This window comes from Camelus ferus, chromosome 7 (genome assembly GCF_009834535.1).
Source record: "Camelus ferus isolate YT-003-E chromosome 7, BCGSAC_Cfer_1.0, whole genome shotgun sequence".
Lineage (NCBI taxonomy): Eukaryota > Metazoa > Chordata > Mammalia > Artiodactyla > Camelidae > Camelus > Camelus ferus.
The window spans coordinates 32,190,127-32,217,245 of NC_045702.1; the positions used below are offsets into that span (position 1 = coordinate 32,190,127).

The following is a 27,119-nucleotide window of genomic DNA, read 5'->3' on the forward strand; positions in this document are numbered from 1 at the left end:
AGCTCCTGGATGATACTGACTGACTTTGCTGGTCCATAGACCATACTTGGCGTAGCAAAGGTCTGTACTATTGCACTAACACTAGTGAAAAGACAACGTGTCAAAGGGATTTTTCTGCCCGCTTTGCTCTGGAGGAATACTTCTTTTAATTGAGGCATGGTTAAAGTTAGATGGTTACTATGCTTTTAGTAGAAAGAGTTTTTCCTCTAAAATCTTTGAAGTTATATTCTACAATTCAGTCATATTCATAACAAGGTCTAGAAGTCTCTACATTTCAAAAACTTTAGCCTCAAATATAAAGTATAACAAAATATTTTTGCTCTACCCTTGTGCAGTCCACATCCCTCCCCCTCTGCTTTGTGGCAGTCACGAGTCTATAAAAAAGCCAAACAAGTCTCAAATCACTGTTAAATTAAATTGGGTTGAAATTCATTTATCCATCTTAAGTCTAATTCTTATGTATTTCACTACTCCTCTAATAAGGCCTCACGCAGTTGTCTCCTTTGATTACTTCATTTCAAAGCCTTACTTTTCTCAATATATATTTTTTCTAGTTATTAAAACTATAAGGGATTTCATACACACATGAAAATATTCAACTTAAATAGGGGATTCATTTTTGTTCCCAAAAAACAGGCTATTATTATTTAGGAGGGAATGAGAAATGAAAATAACCCTAATTCCTTGTCACTAACCACTTTTATTCCTGCTCCCATTCACTGTCTCATTTAAACTCAGTGAGGATGTACCATTCCAAATGTCAATTCAAAACATCCATTTCCCCAAAACAGATCAAGGATAGTATCAGTTTTTCAGTTCAGATAGGGCTCTCTGGAAAGCTTTTAATTATGTTTTGATGTTGCATAGCGCTTATCGGTGTAGCCTCTAATTCCATGATAAAAAACAAACAAACAAACAAAAAAACCCCAGAAATAAATAACACACCAAAATAAAACAGGACAAAGTGAACAAAAACTGGGCTCTTTTCATTTTTCTTTTATTTTGGAAGTGAGTAGACATTTAATTCTTCCTAAATCTCTTGGAGACATTCTAGTTTCCTCAGATTGTGCCTTATGATATGATAATATGAATTTAAATAACCTGTGTAATAACATATGCCTAAGGGTAATGGTTTTACTAACCACAGAGTCATAGGAAACTTATTAAGTCGTATTATGTGTTTCTCATCTCTACTGAAATTATCCAAATTAAAAAGTTAAAACAAGTCAGAATCATGTTTCCCACTAACAAACAAAACAGTCCATCAGCCGCTCTTTATAAGCTGCTAACTGTGACTTACTCAGAATCTTTTCAATCCTATGATTTACTGACTTGCATAGAACAATAAGAAGAGGGAAGAGTGAGTCTTTAGGGGATAGAGCCAACTATGCTAGACTGGGGAAGGTTATGGTTAGGACCTTAATGAGAGACAAAATGCTTGAGGGTATGGAGAGTACTGTTGCTACTAGGTCTTCTTACCTACTGAAGCTTGAACCATCCTGCTCTTTAGCATTCTTTCAATGGTCTAGGTCAGAAGTAGATGTGGACCAAATTTCCCATGTTTCTATTTGCCCTTCTGAAGCCATTCACAAAGAGTTCCGTTGTATTTGTTTCTCACTGTAATCAACGGACACAGGCCATGTTAGACTGAAAATAAGGATGAACAGGAATAAAGGGAAGCAAGGTGTAAAGGAAAATAGAGATCAGAAGCAAGCAAGCAAACAAACAAAAACCCAGGAAGAATCTGTCTTTACAGGTGGGAAAGAAAAAAAAAAAAAAAAAACCAGAACGAAGGTAAGGGAAAGGTGACATTAATTTAGGTTCCCTGAGTAGTCCGCTTTTTCCCTTGGGAATAGGTAGGAGAGACGGTCTGAGATCAGTAGGATTCCCCTTCTCTTAACTATGTTTGCTTACTGTTATTTTAATCTATGTTAATCATTTTATGGAACAAGAATAATTCCTCAAAGAGTACAATTTTCAAAATGATTAACTGTAATTTACAATGTAGAGAGAGATGCTCTGTCAAGTTGACTGACTCATTAAAGAAGGTAATTGTTCTTTACAATAAATTGTTATCAGAAAACTGAACCAATGTCAATATAATGTCTATTTCTTCAAGTCCTCAATAAATGCAATAAAATGCTTCCCCTCTCCTTCAATGAATGACCAGGTTTGACATCCAGATAAAACAGAACATGTGTGGATCAGCAAGTAGGATTTCCAGTATGACCTAGTAATTTTTATATTAAGGCTACCTATAAGTTACATTACAATACTGATGATTCAGGGATTGCAAATGTATTTTTCTCTCAAGAGCATGCCAGCTAGTGGGATTCATAGTGGTTCTCCTTATGCAAGTAGGTATCTACACACACACTTTGACTTGAAGGGTTTCTCAAGCATCCAGCTATCCAATATAGTTTTCTGTTGATCTATCAAGGTGCCACTGTACTTCAGTACTTTAGGGTTTCAATGATTAAAAAAACACAAATTACTTAGAAGAGAAGGAGAGAGGCCCTTCATAGATAGGATGAGACAGCCAAGATATTTGGCCAAGATCCTGAAGCCAAAATTTATATTTTTGAGGAAGATATGAAAAGGGTGGATGAAAAATCTTCCTCTTTACTATTAGCAAAGGCTTTAACCCCAACTCCCATAAGTAGATAGCTGGGTTAGATCACTTGAGAGACATATAGTTTAGATTGATTGATATTTGTTTGTTTTAAATTCATTTATTTTTGCCTGAGAGAACTAGATGGTGCTAATCTGAGTCCTGCACAACTTTCTGAAAACAGCCCCTCCCAAAAGGGAAGTAGCCCTAGTCCAGTTTACCTTCCTCTACCAAAATTGTGTATGAGAAATCTAATACGTAAAGCTTCTATGAACACTCATGGATAAATATTTTTATGGACATGTATTTTAACTTATTTAGATAAATATCTAGGAAAGGAGTTGCTGGGTCATATGGTATGCATACATTTAACTTTATAAGATACTGACAAACTGCTTTCTAAAGTGGTTGTACCATTTGATTGGCCCTACCAGCAGTGAGGTGAGTTCTAATTGTCCCACATATTCAATAACATTTGTTATGGTAAGTGATAGTTGGCAACGGATGAATTGTTATTCTATGTTAACATAATTTCCATATTAATATAATGAATAATATTCAGCGTCAAAAAGGAATAAACTACTGAAACAAAACAACATGGATATATCTAAAAAACATCCCGCTAAATGGAAGAAGCCAGACACAAAAGGATACGTATAGCACATGACTCCACATTTTTTTTCCCTTAATTAAGGTACAGGGGGTTGAACCCAGCACCTTGTACATGCTAAGCTAGTGCTCTACCACTGAGTATACCCTCCCCTCAACAGTTTTGAAGTTTCAGAAAAGCCAGAACTAAGCTGTAGAGACCAAAGCTTATCAGTGGTTGCCTGAGGCAGAAGGTGTGAGGTGATGGTGGGGGACTGACTGGGAAGGGCACGATGGAACTTACGTTTGCGTTGATAGAAATATTCTATATCTTGAATAAGATGATACTTACATAGGTATGCACCTGTTAAAATTTATCAAATTGTACAGTATTTAAATAGGTGTATTTATTTTATTGTATATATATATAAATTACATCTCAATAAAGTTTTAAAAAATGTAAAGAAAATCAATCTAGATTTGAAAGTTAAAGAAAGGGAGAAGCCAGAGAAAGGTGAATCCAAAAAAGACCAATGTCCAAAAAAAAGGCTTCACTTTGTAGCAGACTGGCCCCAAGGACTCTTGAACTCCTCCTGCTCCTTGAATGTGGTGTGGAGAGTGACACCTAAGCTCTCACTAGAAGCCGGCTGTTAGTATCAGCTGACAAGATGGGTGTCTGGCTGCTAAGGTAGGGAAGACTCTGTGAAGGGGAGGAGGGACGGCTCCGGAATCAACTTCCCCTCATTCACACACTGGCTTTGTCTGAACCTCGTGGTATTAACCTCTTCGACTGTCTTTGTTTCTTGGTTCTCTCTGGTTCTAAATATTTGAAAAGTTACACTACTTGGATCACATGCTGCTTGCATTCTTTTGACTGATTTCCTTAACCAGCCTCTCTCTTTGGTCCTGGTTTCTGTGTGAAATTTTCTAATTTTGTCTTCTGGGATATGACAACAGACCTTTGAATATCTTTCTGCCATTGGTATATTCAAATACCCATTTTCTTTGGATGCCTAATTATGCAATTCTAGTAATACCCTTTTTTTTTTAACTATGATTCATAACATCAAAATTAGGGCTTGAGTTAGAGGGGTTTTATAGTTGTAATCTTAGAATCATTTTTATGGTACCAGCTAGAAAATATTGAGAAACAAATATTTAGTTGTATACTTTTCAGAAATAAATCCTGACTATAGTGTAAAAATAGAGTTAAATAGATTTATATTTATTCTATAAGAAAATAAATGTAAATATTGACTGTATATTTATATTTACACCTAGAGAATACTATTTTTTCTATAATCATTTGTGGCTTATTTACTCAAAGCACATGTGTACATGTGCATAAATATTAAGCACACAGGAACATGTGTATAAATATTCTTTTTTGCATTTGTAAAGATAGTTCTAAAGCTTCTTTATATTTTTCTCTTGTAAATATCTTATTTCTTATATTTTTATTTTTATGTATGTGCAAGAGTGATATGTAATAAAAAAAATCTATGTTTAGTTAAATCTAAAAGGGCTCTTTCCTTAAGTAGAAACTTAAAAATTTAAATTATAAGAAAACATTCTGAGATAACTTAATTGGCAGTATTTTTTTCTTTCTTTCTTAAAATGATGGCCTGTTAGAGTCAAAGAATATCATAATTCTACAAATTTACAGAGAGTCATTATATGCTCTACCCTTTGGTACTGACTGTTGTGGGTCATCTTTCTGACGATACCAGCCTTCACACACATGGTAGGGCCACTTCCCAAGGGCTGTGCCTCTAATAATGGCACTTTGTATTTGGGGAGCCACAAAGCAGAGTTGATATCAAGTCACGGCATAAGGAAACTTTTACTGGAATCTTGCAGATGTGAGAAAAAAATGTAATACTATACAGAAAATTTTAACCTGGAATATTTGATAGCATTGTGTTTAGAGTACTTCTCCCTGATTCTCCACAGAGAGGTCTTTTCTAGATTTCTCCTTGGTCTTGTTTCTCTCTATTGTTGCAAGAAACAGCTTGCCTAGATAAAAAGGGAATATCTTCAGCCAATATTGAAAGCTCACTGATGCTTAAAAACTTGCCAAGTTTTCTCTCAGGTCAAAATAAAGGTGGCCTTTCACATTACTATGGAGAGTTAATTTTCTTATTGACCCAAGTTTCTCCCTTCTAGAATAGCATTTTTGCTTTACTATTTCATGACTAAAAAGCCTATTAAAATGTCTCCCTGTAAGGTGTGTGTATGTTTTCCAAAACCAAAGAACAGTATACTCTTAAAGATAAATTCTGCTTATATTACTAAAACAATAGCGAAAAATATGAGGCAGCTTGTTAAAATAGGAGCATGTCCCTGATATATAAAAAATTCCCTGGAAGAAATATAACCAAAAAAACCCCACTAAAATATCAGAGACCACTCTGATGATCTGAACTTTGATGCTATATTTGCACTAAAAGCTTAATAACACAAATGAATGGATATTAATAGATACTGATATCCTCTGAAACCACAAGAGAGTGAGACAGATTTACAAATGGGATATTGATGAGACTTGAGCGTAAGTCTCCAGAATGGAATAGACTGAAGTTAGGCAAAGTCACCAATTTTTCAATGTGATCTATAAATACTGCAAAAAAAATATGAGCTACAAAGTAGAGCTGTAGTTTTCACATTTTAGTGTATCAAACTTTAGAGACGTAAGCTTCACCAAAGGAGTTTTAAAAACTGGAGAGTTCTAGCTCCTAGCCTCTAATTATTCTGAATTGGTAGGTCTGCAGAAGGTCTAGAAATTTACACTTTTGTTACAAACATATTAAGTGATTCTGATGCAATGGTTCAAGGCATCACATTAAAGAAAACAAAAAAATAAACTGCTATAAAGCCTGTATCTCAAATAGAAAAAAAAAAAACCCAACCAATAACATGTTACAGTAACATGCCCAAATGGTTTGACCATTTGCCCAGATGTCTGGATACACAGTCCAACAATTAGCAGATTCATGACAAAAAATCTTACAACACTTTTAGGCATCACATAGACAAATCAGCCCTTAATATTTAATAATCTTCACAGAGAAAAAAACCTTAGTATGATCATTTAATTACATTACTTGGAAAAGTGTTAGTTTTTAAAATACATGTACACAGAACATCACAGTCTTGGTCTTGAACACTATATTTGTTCAGTAGAAAGTAAATTTCAATAATTATTATCATTATACACTAGCTCCCTCATGCAAGCACGTGACCCATATAACAGCCCCAGAGTCACAAGCAAATTCAAGTTTCTGTGTGACTTCCCCAACAGCCCTTGTGATCATCAGCCTTCTATGTACACTCCTTAGATAAGAACATCCTGCTCTTTTGGTTGGAATTGACCAGTTCAACTTAAGGCCAGGAACCTCAAAGCGTTCCATCCACAGACACTAAAATGTGTGTCCAAGATCCTACTCTCTGTCTGCCCTCTGCTTTGACCTTTCCACGTGCCCCTTGAAGCATGTCCTGTATGTACTTCCTCCAGGACCTGTGAGTAATAAGCTGCTCTATTTCAATTTCTCTTGTGGTCTGTTGTTGAACTTCCATTCACCATCTGGCACCCTGTGCTCCATTTGACAAGTGTTAATTTAACAAAGTCACAACACAAGGCAAGGGTTTTATCATTTCAGGAATCCTCCAGAATATACTCTTGAATAAGTATAAATTTACCTTAATCTATTGCACCACATGTATTTATACCATAATCGCTAAACTTCGTCTCTCTGAAGGTTAATAAATTTTCCTTAACACATGACTCGAAGACCATGGTCTCTGTTTGATGGTGGAAACGTATGTGATTAGCAGTTGAACCAAGTGAAAGTATAATGCTCTGGGCAATTAACATTTTATTTTTTCCCCAAAGTTTTACTTCATAATATTCTTACTCTGGATCAGAATTAAATCAAGGGTAGGATGCATGACCTTTTAAATTTCCTCCCAACCTAATGATTCATGAATATTAAAGAAATTGACTATTCTTATGATGCAGTGGTATGCAAATAACTCTACCCTTAAAACATAAAAAAAAAAAGAAAACAAATACTTTCTCTTTTTTAGATTTAGGTCCAATTCTTGTTTGCTCCAATGCTCCCGAACTCCTTGGGGTTGTTCCAAGGTTGTAAGAGGAGACTTACTGATGGGTGCACAATGTAATTATACTGTAGCCAAGCGCCTGCCCTCCCACTGCCTGAAAAGCAGAGGAACGTCAAGAATATGCATAAGAGAATTCAACTCATAACTATTCATGGACCTAGAAATATAAAGTTCCATATACATAGCATGACAGAGCTCATGTAAATCAATAACCGTAACAGAGCTACAAAAAGAAGGAATTCATGTCCTTTCTAAGGAGGGGTCTTTTCATTCCCACTCCCAGCCCGTCAACCCCCACTACTTAGACTTAAGCCTCGATTTTGCTGATTTGATGGATATAGAAGAAAGAAAACTAAAAGAACACGAGAGCTGTAATTGCTCTACGTTAGAAAAGGCACAGAGGTATCACTGAGGAAGAGGAGGGAGTGAGAAGGTGGGAGGACAGGCATCAAAGAGGGGGTGGAGTAGAGAGAGTGCACTTGACTCTAAGCGTGAGGAAGAGAGCAAAACAGAGGAAATTTTAGAGTTGCCAAGGGAAATGGAATTCGAGTGGAGAGAAATGTAAAGGCGTATTTTGTGAAGCTCTGAGCTGTATTTTTGTTATTCTACTTCTTGTTTCTCCCTTGTTAAGAAACTTTAGTGAAGACTTCTTACTCAAAATAAAAATATTATCTAAGATTTTGCAATTTGGTTTGATTTTTTTTTTAATGCAATGAAAAGGGCCTTGAAGCAAGACAATAAGACTCGTATTTTCAAGTTATGTCAGAAACAGGTATTATTTAAGTAAAATTTCAGATAACACAAAAGCCAAGAACTTTGTCTTCCACAACAAGTGCAAACCTAATGAATATATCATTAGGGAGAGGGACTTGCCTCCAGGTGGATTCTGAGTTCTGGGTTCTGAGTTCTGAGTAATCAACCTGTCTGAGACACCAAACCTACTAATTATTTAGAGATGAACTCAGGAAAGAGGAAAGAATGAAGAAGTGTGTGTGTGTGTGTATGTGTGTGTGTGTGTGTGTGTGCGCGTGCGCGTGCGCTTGTACCTAAAAAGACTTCCTCTCTGGCTCGTCAAGTATGATGGTTCACACTGACAGTAGATCTCCTCAAAATGCTCAGTTATTGCTTTGAGTTACTGAACTCTTGAGATAGACTGGCATGTATCCCCTCGCCTCTGGCAACCACTAGTTTGTTTTTCCTACCTGTGAGTCTGTTTCTGTTTCGTTATATTTGTTCATTTGTTTTCTTTTTTAACACTCCACATATAAGTGAAACATACAGTATTTCACTAGGCGTAATACTTTACAGATCTATTCACGTTGTTGCAAACGGCAAGATTTCATTCTTTATTACGGCTAAGGAATATTCCACTGTATGTATATTATTTTCTATAGTGGCTGCACTAATGTATATTCCCAGCAACAGTACATAAGGGTTTCCTTTCCTCCACATCCTCACCAATACTTGTTTCTTGTCTTTTGGACGATAGCCATTCTGACAGGTGTGAGGATGTATCTCATTGCGGTTTTGATTTGCATTTCCCTGATGATTAGTGACGTTGAGCATCTTTTCACGTGCCTGGTGGCCATCTGTATGTCTTCTTTGGAAAAACGCCTATTTAGGTCCTCTGCCCATTTTTTAATTGAATTGTTTGTATTTTTGATATTGAGTTGTATGAATTATTTATATACTTTGTATATTTATGCTATATAAGACGTATCATTTGCAAATATCTTCTACCTTTCAGTAGGCAGTCTTTCCATTTTACTGACGACTTCCTTCACTGTGAAAAAGGTTTTTTGTTTGATGTGGTCCCATTTGTTTGTTTTTGCTTTTGTTGGCCTTGCGTGAGGAAACAGATCCCCAGAAAATTGCTAAGTCTGATGTCAAAGAGTGTACTGCCTATGTTTTCTTCTAAAACCTTCGTCTTACATTTAAGTCTTTAATCCATTTTGAGTTTATTTTTGTATATGGTATAAGAAAACGTTCTAATTTCATTCTTTTACATGTAGCTGTCCAGTTTTCCCAACACAACTTGTTGAAGAGACTGTTATTTACCCATTGTATATTTTTGCCTCCTTTGTTGTAGATTAATTGACCATATGTGTGTAGGTTCATTTCTGGGCTTTCTATTCTGTTCCATTGATCTATGTGCCTTTTTTTGTGACAGTACCATACTGTTTTTATTGCTGTAGCTTTAAAGTATAGTTTGGCATCAGGGGTGTGATACCTCAAGTTTTGTTCTTTTTCTTCCTCAAAATTACTTTGGCTATTCAGGGTCTTTTGTGGTTCCATACAAATTTTAGGATTATTCTTTCTAGTTGTGTGAAAAATGCCATTGATATTTTGATAGAGATTGCACTGAATCTGTAGATGGCTTTGAGCAGTATGGACATTTTAACAATATTAATTTTTCCAATCCATGAACAAGAAATACCTTTCCATTTTGTTGTGTTGTCTTCAATTTCTTTAATCCATGTCACATTTTTCAGAGTACAGGTCTTTTATTCCTTGATTTATTCCTAGGTATTTTATTCTTTTTGATTTAATTGTAAATGGAATTGTTTTCTTGATTTCTTTCTGATATTTCATTATTGCTATATAAAAATGCAACATATTTCTGAATATTAATTTTGTATCCTGCAAATTTATGATTTTATTTATCAGTTCCAATAGTGTTTTGGTTGATTCTTTACAGTTTTCTATATATAGTATCATGTCATCTGCAAATAGTGATAGTTTACGTCTTCTCTTCCAATTTGGATGCCTTTTATTATGATTTTTTTTCCATCTGATTGCTGTGGCTAGGACTTCCAACACTATGTTGAATAAAACTGGTAAGAGTGGCATCTTTATCTTGCTCCTGTTCTTGGAAGAAAAGGTTTCACTTTTTCACCATTAAGTATGGTTAACTGTGAATGTTAAATGGTCTTTATATACTGCGGTATGTTTGCTCTATACCAACTTTGTTGAGAGTTTGTATCATAAGCAGATGTTGAACTTTGTCAAATGCTTTTTCTACATCTATAAGGACAACCATGTGATTTTTATCCTTTGTTTTGTTAATATAGTGTATCATGTGGATTGATTTGCGGATACTAGTATCTCTTGCATCCCTGAAATAAATCCCACTTCATCATAGTGTATGATTCTTTTAATGTATTGTTGAATTGGGTTTGCTAATACTTTGTGAGGATTTTTGCATCTATGTTCATCAAGGATGTTGGCTTGTAATTTTCTTTTATTTTAGTGTTTTTGCCTGGTTTTAGTATCAGGGTAATGCTGTCCTCATAGAACGAGTTTAGAAGTGTTCCCTCCTCTTCACTGTTTTTGAATAGTTTGAGAAGGATAGGTACTAACTCTTCTCCAAATGCTTGGTAGAATTTCCCTGTGAAGCTAACTGGTCCTAGACTTTTGTTTAGTGGGAATTTTGGGGTCATGGATTCAGTTTCATTACCAGTAATCAGTTTGTTCAGACTTCTTATTTTCTCCTGATTCAGTCTGGGAAGATTGTATGTTTCTAGGAATTTATCAGTTTCTTCTATATTGTTCAATTTGTTGGCATATAATTGTTCATAGTATTCTCTTAGGATTGTGTGTATTTCATGATATCAGAATGAGAAGTTGTAACTTCTCTTTCATGTCTAATTTTATTTATTTGGTACCTCTTTCTTTTTTTTTTTTGATTAATTTGACTAAAAGTTTATCAGTTTTGTTGATCTTTTAAAAAAATCAATTCTTAGCTTCATTGATCTTTTCTATTTTCTTGGTCTTTCATTTATTTCTACTCTGATTTTTATTATTTCCTTCTACTAAATCTGGGCTTTGTTTTTTCTTCTTTTAATTCCTTTAGTTGTAAAGTTAGGTTCTTGTTTCTTGAGGAAGGCCTGATTCCATAAACCTCCCTCTTAGAACTGCTTTTGCTGCATCCAGTAGATTTTGGAAAATTATGTTTCTATATGAATTCACCTCAAGGTACTTTTAATTTCCTCTTTGATTTCTTCCTTGACCCATTGGTAGCATGGTGTTTATTAGTCTCTGTGTATTTATTTTTTATAGCTTTCTTCCTGTAGTTGATTTCTAGTTTCATGTTGCTCTGGTTGGAAAATATGCTTGATATTATTTCAATCATCTTAAATGTGTTGTGACTTGTTTTGTGACCTAGTATGGAATCCATCCAAGAGAATGTTCCATGTGTGCTTGTAAAAATAAATATATTCTTCTGTTTTTGGGTAAAATGTTCTATACATATATATTAAGTCCATTCACTCCAATGTGTAATTTAAGGCCACTGCTTCCTTATGCATTTTCTGTCTCAGTGATGTGTCCACCGGTACAAGTGGGGGTGTTAAAGTCCCCTAATATTATTGTATTACTGGCAATTTCTCCCTTTATGTCTGTTAATATTTGCTTTATGTATTTAAGGTTCTCCTATGTTGGGTACATATATATTTATAACTGTTATGTCTTCTTTTTGAATTGATCCCTTTATTCTTATGTAATGCCCTTATTTGTCTTTTGTTACAGACTTTGTTTTAAAGTCTATTTTGTCTGATATTGCCACCCTAGTTTTCTTTTCATTTCCATGGAATATCTTTTTCAATCCCTTCACTTTCACTCTCTGTGTAACTTTAGCTCTGAAATTAGTCTCTTGTAGGAAGTGTGTAGAGGGGTCTTGTTCTATGTCTATTTAGCAACCCCATGTCTTTTGACTAGAGTACTTAGTCCATTTACATTCAAAGTGATTATTGCCAGGTACATACTTATTGCCATCTTGTTATTTGTTTTCTGGTTATTTTTGTAGTTATTCTTTATTCTTTTCTTCTCCTTTAGTTTCTTCCCTTGTGGTTTGGTGACTTTCTTTAGTGTTATGCTTGGGTTCCTTCCTCTTTGTTTTGTGTGTGTGTGTGTGTGTGTGTGTGTTTGTTTTAAACTGGGAGTCACTTAAGTTCAAACACATCCTAGAAGCTTTACGTTTTTTATTCTCCGCACACCTTTTTTTGGTTTGGATATCATATTTTACATCTTTATGCATATTTCTTTTAAGTTACAGTAATTTTATGACTTTTATCTTTTAACCTTTATACTAGTTTGAGTGGTTGATCCACTGCCTTTGCTATATAATTGTCTTTACCAGTGAAATTTCTTTCCTTCATGTATTTTCTTATTTCTTGCTATAGCCTTTTCCTTTTCACTTAGAGAAGAATCTTTAATATTTCTTGGAAAGTGGTTCAGTGGTAATAAACTCTTTCAAGTTTTGCTTGTCTGAGAAACTCTTTCCCTCTCCTCCAATTCTAAATGATCTCTTGCTAGGTAGATTATCCTTGGGTGTAGATTCTTTCCTTTTAGCACTTTAAATATATCATGCCTCTTCCTTCTGGGCTGCAGTGTTTCCGCTGAAAAATTAGCTGACAGCCTTATGAGGGGTTCTCTTGCATGTGGCTCTGTTTTTCTCTTGCTGCCTTTAAAATCCTCTCTTTAAATTTTGCCATTTTAATTATAATAGATCTTTATATAGATTTTTATCGGTTCTTCTTGTCTGGGACTCTCTGTGAATCCTGGACCTAGGTATCTGTTTCCTGGTTTAGGTGAGGGAAGTTTTCAGTTGTTATTTCATCTAGTACATCTTCCACCCCTTTCTCTTTTCTCCTTCTGGGACTGTTATATGCAAATGTTAGTATGCTTGATGTTGTTCCAGAGGTCCCTTAAACTGTTGTTGTTGTTGTTGTTGTTGTTATTATTATTTTTTTTTCTTTTTGCTGTTCTGATTTGGTGATTTCCACTACTCTATCTCCAGGTCACTTATGCATTCTTCTGTATTACCAAATCTGTTGTTGATTCCCTTTAGGGTATTTTTCATCTCAGTTATTGTATTCTTCAGCTCTGACTGGTTCTTTTTTCATATTTTCTAATTCTTTGTTGAAGTTTTCAATGTGTCCCTCCACTGTTTTTCCAACTTCAGTGAACATTTTTATGACAATTGCTTTGAACACCTCATTAAGTAAATTACTTGTCTCCTTTTCCTTACTTTTTTTTTTTTTCTTCTCCTGGAGTTTATCTTTTTCTTTTGTTTGGAACATATTCCTCTGTCTTTTCATTTTGTTTGACTTCCTCTGTTTGTCTCTATGAAATTAGGCAAAATTTTCCTATCCTGGTCTTGAAGGTGTGTCCCTGTGGAAGAACATCCCTCTGCAGCCTGCATGTTCCCTGTAGCTCTGGCAAAAGAGCTCAAGCTGAAGTGGGAGGGGACCAGGGCTTTTTCCAGGGCACACCAGTGCTGTCACCTTGGAGCTGGGGGTAGGGGGTGGTGGCTACTGCCAGTGGTTGGTGCAAACTGGGCTCTTTCCAGGAGTGCACTGGTGACTGTGAAATTTTGAGGGGTGGGTGGTTAGAGCAAGAGGGACTGGAGCTGGAGCCTGAAATGGGCCAAGGATTCTTCCAGGATGTGCTGGCAGCCACTAACTTGGCAGGGCTGGGTGGGGGCTTCTCTGGGGATGCACCAGTGGCCATCATCTTGGTGGCAGGGCTGGAATTTTAGTGGCAAAAAGGGAACTCAGTGCAAGCTGTGGTTTCTCCTAAGGCACACTGATGGCTGCCACCTTGGTGGGAAGGCTGGAGCCGGAGGGGCCAGAGTGCAGAGTCTGGTCCAGGCTGGGGCTTCCCCTGGAGTGTGTGAGGGCTGATGCCTTCCTTGAGGTGTAGTTGAAGCTGGAGCCTGATGTGGGCTGGGGGGTGTGTTTGGATGGTATTGGCAGGCTGGCTAGAATACCAGGAGTTTTTCAATCTTCTGTCTCTGTGTTGAGACTCGGAGCAAGTAAGTTTGTGCACATGTTCATTAAGAGTGGAGTCTTGGTTTCCTACATCTTTCTGGTTCTCTTAGCATTAAGCCCCACTGGTTTTCAAAACCTGTTAAGAGGGCTCATTTTCCCAGGGCTGGATGCCAGGGCTGGGGTGCCCAATGTAGGACTTGAACTCCTCACTCCTTAGGGAGGATCTTCGACTTTGTGATATCCTCTTCCACTTTTGGGTCACCCGCCTGGGGTATCAGTCCTGACTAGACCACTTCTCTACCCCAATCAGTGATTTTTTTCCCTTATATCTTAGTTGTAGAAGAGTCATTCTCCTAGTCTTTAGGTTGCTTTCAGAGAGAGTTGCTCTATAGAGTTGAAGTTTTGCTATGTTCATGGAAGGAAGTGAGCTCAGGGTCTTTCTCTCTGCCATCTTGATCCTGCCTCCTATGATGGCAGTTTCAAAGTCCCTGTCCATTAATTCTAAACTCTGACTTTGTTTACTTGTTTATTTTTCTATTAACTGCTTTTTATCTTGATTACAAGGCACTGTTTCCTGCTTCTTTTGTATATTTGATCATTCTGGAATTTATTTTATATTTGAAAGAGTCTGGATTATGTACTTTTTTTTAAGTGTTTTGAATTTTATTTTGACTTACAGTTAGTTTACTAGCAGAATTTTTTTAATTCTGCCAAGCTTATTTTTATGCTTATTAAGGTGAGTCTATTTTGCATTTTCCCTTAATCCTGAGGTGTAGTCCTTACGTTAAGCATGGCCTCCTAGGATTTTACTTGAACATGCAGAGAGCTCAGCAGTATTTCGCCACTCTAGCTGGGCTGGTGCTCCAATGTCTCTCAGGATTGTAAGACTTCTGATATCTCTGATAAAATCTCCTCCATTCCCCATCAGCTGTTTGCAGTACTTCATGATATCTCATTCTGTATATGACCCCGGAAAACATCCTTGTGTAAGAACTGTTTTACTTACTTTTGTACAGTCTTAAGTGTCTTGTACACTGCTTGGCATATGGTTACACTCAGGAAATATGATTTTAAATGAATTAAATTGAATGTTTATTCAAGAATATATCAAGAATTTGTAAAACTGCAGACAAGGTGAGGATCCTTTTTAAGGACTTAAATAATATTTTGTCCTTAGTACAGAGAAATAAAATATTTCAAAATAATTTGCAATACTTTGTTCAGAAAGATCACACAATATGAAAAGAATCATAGAAAAGAAAATTTGCATTTACTATTTTGGAATTTGTCTTTTCTTACTATTAAGCTCAGAGTTTATTCATTTCAGTTTGCTAATGCCAGTTGTACTGTCCAAAAACGTTGACGATGGAGAGGTAAAAGTTTGTAAAAATTGCTCACTGGTATATCTTCATCTATAGTTTCATCAAAATATTAAAATTTTAGTTATTTATTACAATTTTGAAAACCATTTTATGTAAGAAAATCTGATTCTAGTTCTTACTTTGACTTTTAACAGCCATTATACCCTTGTCAAATCATTTAGCTAGGTAGGTTCTCAGATTTCACATTGCTAAAATTGAACGTTGTTATTATTTCTTAGAGTTGTTTTGGGGGTTAATTGTTCTCACATGCAAAACTTTTTTGTAATGTGATTTCTTACATGGTAGACACTCATTAGTATTAATCAATTTGGGTTAGAAGTGAATCCCAATCAAAACACTACTTAAATTTGTAATGTCATAATCAAGCTGACTTCTATATGTAGTTATAGAAATACTGAAGAGTTTTTAATAATATTTTCAATTAAACTAAGAAGTTAATATAATACATTTAACTTTCTCCAGTTGTTATAATTTTCTATATTAAAATGCATACATTTTACAGTAATTTTAAACTAAAAATAAGACATACTTTATTTTTATTTCATTGGTTAGCAACCCATTTCAAAAATGATCAAAGAAGATCAATTTATTTTAAAATTTCAGCTACATTTCTAAATATCAACCACAATTTAAAAACATTAATAGATATATTTTCAAAGGAAAACTTATTATTTGAAATGCTTGTGTTCATTTTCATTTTAATCTAAGTTTTCTCTTTTGCTGTATTGATTTGCAATTGAGAAGCAGTGGCTCCCAGTGCTACAGAAGACTATGTAAATTACTTCCTGGCAGGCCTTGGTAGCACATATGCTTCTTTCAAGAATAAACTAAGAAGCAATCTGCTGATTAGTATACTTTATATCCTTGCTTCCAAGTCCTTCAGGAACACTGAATATCTGTGCCACCTAAATAGAACAAATACTCTGACTCCAAGCAAGGTACTCATTCTCATTTTTCCTGTATAACATTCAAAATCTGTTGGGCATAGATACATTCACAAATCAAAACAAAGTAACCGTTCTTGTTTTATATCACACTATAATTTAAAAACAAGAGTGTAAGTGCTTTTCAAATATCCACAGAGAAATATCTTAACGATAAAACTTAACAATAAAGCTACTAATGTTTTCTCTTCACTTTGAAATTAAGCAAAAACTGAATGAAAATATTCATCTGATAAAACTGAAAGAAAATCAGTTACCATAACCTTCAATGTGAATATCATCTTAATTTATGTTCATCTTAACAATTAAAGTAATAAAATTAAGGAGAAAATGTGGTTATGTGTCTCTTAAAACCATTTGATGAACAAATGTCAATATTTGTTCAGGTGAATTAAGGTTATTTTAGTCAACATATTTAACTATGTGTCACTACATGGCATTTTCAAAATTACAAGAGGAGACAGTATTTTATTTATGTTTTCCTTAGGATAAAAATTCAGGTATTTGAAATACTTTACACATAAGTGCTGTGTCTATCGCTCATTTTCTTTCATTTCTAAAGATTTTATAACTTTAGAGAAGAAAAAGTCTAGAATTTTAGAGACTAAAACATTTCCCAGCACACCTTCTAGACTCTCCGTTTGTATTGGTGAAATCAAGTTGTCACTGGCTTCTGCAAAAATAACTACAAATATAATATTACTAGTTCTTATTCTTAGTGCTTCCAGTTGCTTGGCCAATCCTATAAAGAGTTCCCTGCCTACTTAAATATTGAAAAGCCATGCTTATATAAATCTAAGAATCAGTCCTGGCTATTGCTCATCTCCTGGGACACCAATCTGGGACACACCCCAGACTTCACCAAATCCACTGGTCAAGAGGCTCTACCTCTGGTCTTTCCAACTTCTCTCACCACAGCAGGACAGGACAACTGCTGCCCCTGATGTAAAGTATGTCTTGAGTTGCTCATAAGTATCCTGGCAAAGTAGGAAGGAGAACACTCCTATTTTGATATGATCAGTTGAAAGCCCCACAGCAAATCTGAGTGAAATACATGAACGTGATTGAGAAAAAGCTCTTTCGTCTGCTGTGACTTACAAAGCTAAGGTTTAACAGCTTCAGGACCCAAAAACTTCACCGGTCACTTCCATTAAGAGGTGGGATGAACAATCTCATTTTTTTTTTTTTTACAGGTGGAGTTATATGAATTAAAATTTAAGGTCATACCAAAGCTTATCTAAATTCTCTAGTAGTTTAGAATTTGAAGACTGATTTGGAATTTTCCTTGATTTCCTGTGTAATATCTGGCACATTTATTTTGAGTTCTAGTGTGAACCACTTGTGTTATTTTGTCCATAAGTATTTAGAAATTTCACTGCTAAAGTCAGGTGTGTGTGTATTATATTGTTTCTTCTCATGACAGTTTTAATAAGACTTTTTATAAGTTTTATCTAAAACTTCAAATTTACTTTTATGAAGTAGGTCATAATGTCTTTTTATTAGCATTTAAATGTAGGTAGGATAAACAGTTATGTCCTCTTTTTTATTCCTAATATTAAGAATTTGTACCATCTTCTCATAAATTTTTCTTCACTATCTCTGCCAAGCATTTATAAATTGTATCAGTTTCTCTAAGGAGGAACATTTTGACTTTAAAATCTTTAAATTACATATTTTTTTCCTATTTTTTAATTACAATTGTAATGAGATAGTAATTGAAGTACACTATAAGTGTATATATTTAAAACACAAAATCTGATCAGTTTGGGTATATGTATACACTGGTAAAACAACTGCCACATTCAAAATAACCATTTCCCTCATCTCTACAAATTTCCTCACGGTCCTTTGTAATCCATCTTTTCCTCTACCCCCATCCCGTGCAACCACTGTTCTAATTTCTGTTAATACAGAGTCATCTGCATTTTCTAGAATTTTTTATAAATCAAATAATACAGCATATACTTTTTTGGGGAGTGGGCTTGGTTTCTTTCACACAGAATGTATTTTGAGATTCATCCATGTTGTTGCTTCTATCAATAGTTCATTCCTCTTTGATGCCAAATAGTATTTCATTGCATAGGTGTTTCACAGCTTATTCCCTCAATGTATGTTCTTATATTTAAGGTTGTCTCTTATAACTAATACAGATTTGGATTTCTTTTATTCCAATATTACAATCTTGTTATTTACTACTATTGCTTTTGGTTTTTAAAATTTACCATTTTCCTATTTGTTTTCTAATTGACCCACGTTGTTGCATTTTCCTTTCTTTTCTTCTTGGTTTTTTTTTTTTTTTTTTTTTGGTCTGCTTTTGGATAGATTAAGAACTTTTTATTATTCCATGTGTCCTTTCTTTTGGTTTTCTAGTTTCACATTTGAAAACTCTTATTAGTAGGCTCTCTAGAGATTATACCGTGTATGTTTGCTCTATTGAAGTCACTATGGTTAATATTTTTTCAGCTACTTAGATATTCACCCCTTCTTGATTATGTGTACATTTAAAATTGTATCTCTGAGCTTCCTTCTGGTATCCTTTTCCTTCTACTTGAATAATGTCATTTAGTAGATCCTTTGGTGTGGGTCTGCTGGTGAGGAATAGTTGAGTTATCATTTTTGAAAATGTCTTTATTTCCCCTTCATTTGGAAAAGTATTTTCACCAATTATTGAGTTTTAGGTTGGCAGTTATTTTCTTTCAATCTTTAAAAATATCATTCTGTTATCATTGACTTCATTTGTGTTCTTCTATTGACAAATCAGCTGTCAATCTTATTGCATTTTTACAGGTAAGATGATTCATTATTGTCAGATTTGATATTGCTTTATAGATTGTGTCTTTGTCTTTTATTTTCAGCAGTTTCACAGTGATGTGCCTGGATGTGGTATTATTTATAGTCACAGGGCTTTGATTCTTTAGCATCTGTGATTTGATCTGTTAATTGCTTTTAGAAAATTCTTTGCCATTATCTTTTCAAATATTGCTTCTTCTGCAAGCCCCTTCTACCTTCTTGTTTTAAACTACACATATATCCTATAAGTACTACATGTCCCTTTCTCTGTTTTTCATTTTTTGTCTCTTTGCTTCCATCTAGATATTCTCTTCTGACCTATCCTTTGTTCATTATTTTTCTTTTCAATACTGTCTACTGGTGAACATTTCATCACTCTTTATTTTAATTACCACATTTTTTAGTTCTATATCCTTTGTTTGCTTTTTAGTTACCAGTTTTCCATAAAAACTTGCCTTCCATCTTGGCTTTTAATCCAGTGAATAGACACACTAACCATAGTTATTTTAAAGTACATATCTGCATCCTTACTTGCTTAAAATCCTTGTGTTTTCCTATTATATTTTAAAAAGATTGCCAGTGTCCTTCCCCGAGCTTAGATGGCCATGTGGGGTTTGACTGCTGCTAGATTCTTCAACTGCATCTATTGTAATGATCCTCACCCCCTACTCTTTATGCTGTGTTTGACTCTGTGGCTGCTCTAAGCTTTTCCTCAAGCCAAAGTCTTTCTCTTCATCAGGATTTTTGCATCTTTCATGTATCATCTTCTTGATGAACCCCCCAAATTACTCTCAGTATTTGCTTTTTCCTCCTTTCCAGCCTACTCCTCACCTATAATGGCAGTGACTATGTTATCTTCCTATTATAAATCCAATTTGTAGCACATTATTGGCACATGATAGGCATCAAATATCTGTGAATGAATGATTCGGTGAATGACAGCTATACTTCTCCTGTTTATTAATTCTCCTAATAGTAAAAAAACATTCATCTTATTCATCTTTTTATCTCTCAGAGCACCTAGAGTATATTAGATGATTGTTTAATACCTTTGACAAGTTCAGGTGAATTGTAAAACGCTCATGGATATGAAATTTGTAGACAGTATGCGTACCAGTATGATATAGATATATGTATATTATATATCCCTCCAAATCTATATGTCTATATCTATGTAAATGATATTGACCATACCTATTACTATGACAATACCTATTAGTAACATTCTTAAACACTTGCATAATTTTAATGAACTAGTGAATTTGACCTTTCACAGATTTTCACCAATAATTTTTCCACAACTTTGAATGTCTGGAGTTATAGTAACAAAAACATAATTGGCCATGATTCAAATATACAAGCAGAGAGGAGATATTTGATTTGTAGGAATTATTTTCAAATGCTGTTTTCACACCAGTTTATTTTTAATACACATCAACTATTTTTTTAAACACATGTAGAATTACTTGATAATTAATAATTTCCCTTTATTGTTCTAGAGGGGTCAAACTGGCAATCTCTGACTTAGACTCTCCCTATGTTTCCTGTGAACTCATAGAAGAAAATGAAACCAGAATGCTGAAATCCAGAAGGAATTTCTATTTTAACAATAAGACCAAGGAGTTAATTAAAAAGCACAAATTTGGCTTGCACATTCTCTGAAACATAGCAGTCTGCTAGCCAAGAAGTAGGTAGATGGAAATTTTAGCTATTCTATTTTCTCTGGAATTCATCTTAGGATAGATATATTTGGCATATAGCTAAAGAGGTGATTGGCTCACCTACTTAAAACTGCATGAGTACTGCTTCCATAAAGATTTGGTTTACCCTTGCACTCATCCACACCCCATTGTTACTTATCTTTCTATATCTATTCAGATACTCTATTTGCCAATGAATGGTGTGGAAGTTGGCTAGAAATGGCATGCTACGCTTTCAGATGAGTAGTCTCCTTAGGTGAGAGAAAGACAGAAACCCGAGAACAAAATGGCATAATGGGAATGGGAGATTTTCACCTGCTGTACTGGTTCAAAGTGCCCAAAAACTTTGTCATGTGGAAAACAGGATTCCATCTAGTCAGTCAGGGTATGGCAGCAAATGCCACAAGTCACTGGGAAATTTGGGTACTATAAGCCACTTTCCAGTCCATTTCTGGACTGGGGATCTAGGAGAAAGGTGCTCATAGCAACCAAAAGGAGACTAGGCAGGAGTAAGAGTATTATTAACACAATACTGCCACCAGGTTATTTGGGAAACACCAGAGCTGAGATGCAAAGGCTGGCATAAGTATAAGACAAACTTTCAAAGATAGTAAGATAATGTTTCAAGGATACAAGAATACAATCTCAATATTAAAACTTGTTTGGAGGTAATAAACAGCAATACTGACATAGGGGAAAAAATAAAGTGATATAGAATATGAACATGAGATGCTCAACCAGAAGATGGAGAACAGAAGTAATGAGTTAAAATAGTAATAAAGACTACTGTCCATTGCTTAATAGAATAGAAATACAACCTAAAATTAATTACTTATAGTCTTAAGAAATCAAAATACTTAAATAGAATAAATATTTGAAATAGAATCAAAGAAAACATCCTGGAGAGAAAACAGATCAAGCTGCACGTACTACAGATTCAATGTGATCCCTATCAAATGACACAGGACATTTCTCACAAAACTAGAACAAATAATCCTAAAATTTACATGGAATCACAAAACACCCAGAATTGCCAAAGCAATACTGAAGAAAACAAGAATGAAGTTGGAGGAATAACTCTCCCAGACTTTAGATAATACTACAGAGCTAGAGTAATCAAAATAGCATGGTGTTGGTGCAAAAACAGACATATAGATCAATGGAACAGAATAAAGAGCCCAGAAATAAACCTACACACCTATGGTCAATTGATCTTTAACAAAGGAGAAATGAATATACAATGGAGAGAAGACAGTCTCCTCAGCAAGTGGTGTTGAAAAAGCTGGACAGCCATATATAAGTCAATGAAGTTAGAACACACCCTCACAACATACACAAAAATAAACTCAAAATAGCTTAATGACTTAAACATAAGACAAGACACTATAAACCTCCTAGAAGAACACATAGGCAAATCATTCTCTGACAGAAATCTTAGCAATGTTTTCCTAGGGCAGTCTACCTAGGCAATAGAAATAAAAGCAAAAATAAATGGGACCTAATTAAACTTGTTAAGTCTTTGCACAGCAAAGGAAACTATGAACAAAACAAAAAGATAACCTACAGAATGGGAGAAAATATTTGCAAATGATGTGACTGACAGGGGCTTAATTTCCAGAATATACAAACAGCTCATACAACTTAACAAACAGACAAAAAACCAAAAAACAACCCAATCTAAAAATGGGCAGAAGACCCAAACAAGTATTTCTCTCATGAAAACATACAATTGGTCAATAGGCACATGAAAAAATGTTCAATATCATTAATTATTAGATAAATGCAAACCAAAACTACAATGAGGTATCACCTCACACCAGTCAGAATGGCCATCATTTAAAAGTCCACAAACGATAAATGCTGGAGAGGGTGTGGAGAAAAGGGAATCCTCCTACACTGCTGGTGGAAATATAGTTTGGTGCAGCCATTGTAGAAAACAGTATGAAGATTTCTTAAAAAACTAAAAATAGACTTACCATACTATCCAGCAATCCTACTCCTGGACATATATCCAAAGGAAACCCTAATTCAAAAAGATACATGCACTGACTGCAATGTTCATATCAGCACTATTTACTATAGCCAAGACATGAAAACAACCTAACTGTCAATTGACAGATGACTGGAGAAAGAAGTTGTGGTATATATATATAATGGAATACTACTCAGTCATAAAAAAGAATCAAATAATGCCATTTGTAGCAACATCAGTGGACCTTTAGATTGTCATACTAAGTGAAGTCAGAAAGAGAAAGAAAAATACCATATGATATCACTTATATGTGGAACCAAGAAAAATGACACAAATTAACTTATTTACAAACCAGAAACAGACTTTTAGACATAGAAAAACAAAAAACTTACCAAGAGGAGAAGGGGATAGGAAAAAAGTAGGGGTAGGAAGGGATAAATTGGGAGTTTGAGATTTGCAGATACTAACTACTATACACAAAATAAACAAGTTTATACTTGCTGTGGTTTAGGCAAAATTAATATAGAACTAATGACAACCCAGGAACATTTTTTTAAATTGAAAAATAAGAGAACATAAACTATTAGTTGCAGACAAAAAACAAACTAAGAATTTGACTAAGAAACAGAAATCAGACTGGCTTAATGGTTTTTGGTAACCCTAAATGTTAGTCAACAATTGTCAACATGTACATCTTTAAGAGAAAGCACCTTAACCCATGAATAATATATCTAGTCAAATTCCTGTTCATGTAAGAAAGAAAGTAAGATACTTTCATAAATGCAAGGACTTAGAAAATACACCACCTGTGAATTCTTCCAGAAAATAAACTCATCAAAAATTATCAGCTGTTCATTAATCATATCAAAATTGAAAACTGATGAATAGAGAACCTACAGTACACAATTGCTAGTGGCAGTCACTAAAACCATTTAAACAGTTGTGTAACAGATTGTAAATATTTTTTAAAAGTTTTTGAAAGGAAACCTCAAGCTGTAAAAAAGCATCATTTAATGAGAATAATTTCCATCTAAAATTCAGGATTTAAAACAAAGACTAAAGTTGAAAATGGAGGGAAGGTAGATAACTTTTTAAAAAATGGCCACTAATTTTGTTCTATCATATAGGGAGATGTTAGAAGATAGTTTTTATTTTTTATTTTGATGATTAAATTTTTTCGTATTAAAGCATTTTAAAACCACTGAAATACAAACATTCAGCACAGCATAGAGAGTAATAAAACATCCACATGTCTATCACTCAGATTAAAGAGATTTTGTTATAACTGTTTCACATCTATTCTTCTTCTGCTTCACTTTATTTATTTTAAATAAAACATTAAAGCAGCAGTTCATGACACTTTGTATCCCTTCCCTATTTGTTCACTCACCTCCCTTTCCAATTTCCACCACAATCCTGAAGTGTATCTTGCCTGCATTGTTTCTATGGTTACCAAACATGTTTCCATCCTTCACCAAAGTAGAAAACTGATTTACGTGTTTTAAAATTCTACAGAATTTATCATGATTTATGTATTATTTTAAAACAATACTGAGTGAAAAATGCAAACTGCAGAATTATGGAAATCCTTTGCAGTTAAAATGAATGAACTTGAGGTATATATACTAACATAAGTGAATCTTAGAAATGTATTATACAGTATCAAAGCTGGCCTTTGTAATAATCTAGTGTTGATATATATAAATCAAATTTAATAATTCTTGCAGCTGTGTGGTTCTCTGCTATATAAATATACCACAAGTTATTTATACATTTTTATTTGATTAAAGGATATTTAGCTTGTTTCCAGCTATTTTTCATTACAGGTGATTGATTACATAATGGACATCTTTGCACATATCTCTGTGTGATTACATGAAATATTCTTTAGTGTATATACCTAGTAGGAGATATGTTGGAACATTGATTATGTGCATTTTCAACTTTTATGCGTATTTTCAAATTATGCTTCAGAAGTGCTGTACTGGTTTACACCAGTTATATATATAAGAAATCCTACATATGGGTCTCTCTCTCTCTCTCTCTCTCTCCATATATATATATATATATATACACACACATATCCCTTTCGCTACAAATATATTTATAATATATGTATGTATTTCTCATTTTTAATTGGTGTATTGGTATATTTGGTTGTTTTGAGTTTTTTTTTTTTTTTTAATGTAGGTTGCAGGACTTTTTATACGACCTGGATACCACAAATTTATCTGTTATATATTTTGAAAATATCTTTATGCTGTCTGTCATATTTTCACTATTTCTTTTGTGTCTGTTTTATTTTTGTCAGTAATTCTTTTTATTATTTGCACTTTCCTGTCTTGTTTGATAAATTTGTCTATACTCCAAAGTCAGAGATTTTTAAAAATATTTTCTTTAAGAATTTTTAATTTATACTTTACATTTAGGTCTTTAATTAGAGAGACCACATGTCCCATTTTGCCAAGCAGGGTCTCAAGTGTTTCAGAATTTATCCCAGATATTTCATTGCATAATGAAGTATTATGATTAATCGTTACATTCAAATAACCCATTACTTCTTTGGCAGTCCTCCTCTTTAGATTTCCAGCTTCTGCCAGTGTGTTGTCTGGTACGTCTCTTCTGGTATAATGGTAAGAATTCAAACTTCAAGTCATGATTAACTTCAGACATGGTCAGAGATAACTCTCTCCCCTTTCCTAACCTTTTCTAGGTACAATGATATCAAATTCAAGGATAGCATGGCAATGAAGTGCTCTCTGACATTAGGAATGAGGAAAAGCTGGCTTCTTCTGGTGTTTTGTGTTTGTAAAATATTATACTGTATTGTCCTTGCCAGCCACTTGGCGCACCAGCCAGTTGTTCTGTATCCTGTGAGATGCACAGTGTCCCCAGGCTGTCAATCACTGGGTTCAGTGGAGATTATATTGTAGGTGTTTGTAAAATATATGTATGGGAGACAGAGGCAGAGCAATCCTTCTCTAGTGTATATAGAGAGTAGTCTGCACTCTCTTGCTTGAGTAGCTTTGTAATTTATTACACGGTATAAATCTACAACTGTTTATTGTTTGGCTTTTAAATTTTGCAATAACCCCCTTTTGCATCCATAAGCCCAAATAAAAAGTATATATTTAATAAAAAATTAAGTATTACATTTCTATTTCTCAGTAAATTTGATGAAGAAATATGTGATTTGTAGGATAAGCGTGTTAACATTCACCATTCACAACAGAAACTGTAGTAACAGCACCAATCACAAGAAGACCAGAGATTTAAATCTGCTGAAGAAGTATCAAAGTCTACTTCAAAACTGAGTGATTAATCAGGGAAGACCAAAGATGACAATTTAAGATGTGTAGATGCAGAAGGTGGATTATGTATCGCTATGAATACTGACTTTTTCATTTAGATCAAATGGCTATTCTTCTAAATTAATTTCACTCATTTTCAAGTCAAGTTTTTTCATGTATGTGTAAAAAGTGCATCAATAGCTGTTAAAATGTAACTTTAATTGGCAGAACTAAAATTTTGTGGGAGTTTTTTCTTTCTAGTGTTATCAAATGCATCAAACAGAAGCTTATTTAATTTAATTTGAATAACATCTTAATTTTTATCTTATTATTGAAATCAAATTGAGTTTCTGGAAATTTATTCTGTCTGAGGCAAAGCACCAGATCTTATTTTTATAGCTATTATAAATTCAGTTAAAATAAATCAAGAGTGAATAGAAATAATATTACTCATTTCTGGTAATAATATGAATACACATTTTTGTGAAGCACAGAATAATGTAGACAATGTTCTTAATAAATTAAGCATGCTGTTGTGGGAATGTAAAATGGTGAGGTCTCTATGGAAAACAATATAGAAGTTCCCCCACATTAAAAACAGAACTTCTCTATGATCCAGCAATTCCACCTCTGAGTATTTATCTGAAGAATGAAAACACTAACTTGAGAAGGTATCTATACCCCATGTTCACTGCAGCACTACTCACACTAACCAAGATATAAAAACAACTGAAACAACAGTCCACTGACAGATGAATGGATGAAGAAAATGTGGTACATAGATACTGACGGAACATTATTCAGCCTTAAAAAGGAAGGAAATCCTACCATATGTGACAACATGGATGAACCTGGAGGACACTATGCTAAGTGAAATAGGCCAGTCACAGAAGGACAAACACTGCACGATTCCACTTATATGAAGTACCTGAAGTCTTCAAACTCACAGA

General features: G+C 34.3%; 1 long non-coding RNA gene across 1 annotated transcript; it reads left to right on the forward strand.

The window, feature by feature from the left end:
* The first annotated feature begins 1,805 nt into the window (after positions 1 to 1,805).
* Positions 1,806 to 26,460, forward strand: LOC116664876. Its single transcript, XR_004321376.1, has 3 exons — positions 1,806 to 1,820; positions 2,046 to 2,048; positions 26,398 to 26,460. It is a non-coding gene; the product is annotated as an uncharacterized LOC116664876 (long non-coding RNA).
* Positions 26,461 to 27,119: the final 659 nt, after the last annotated feature.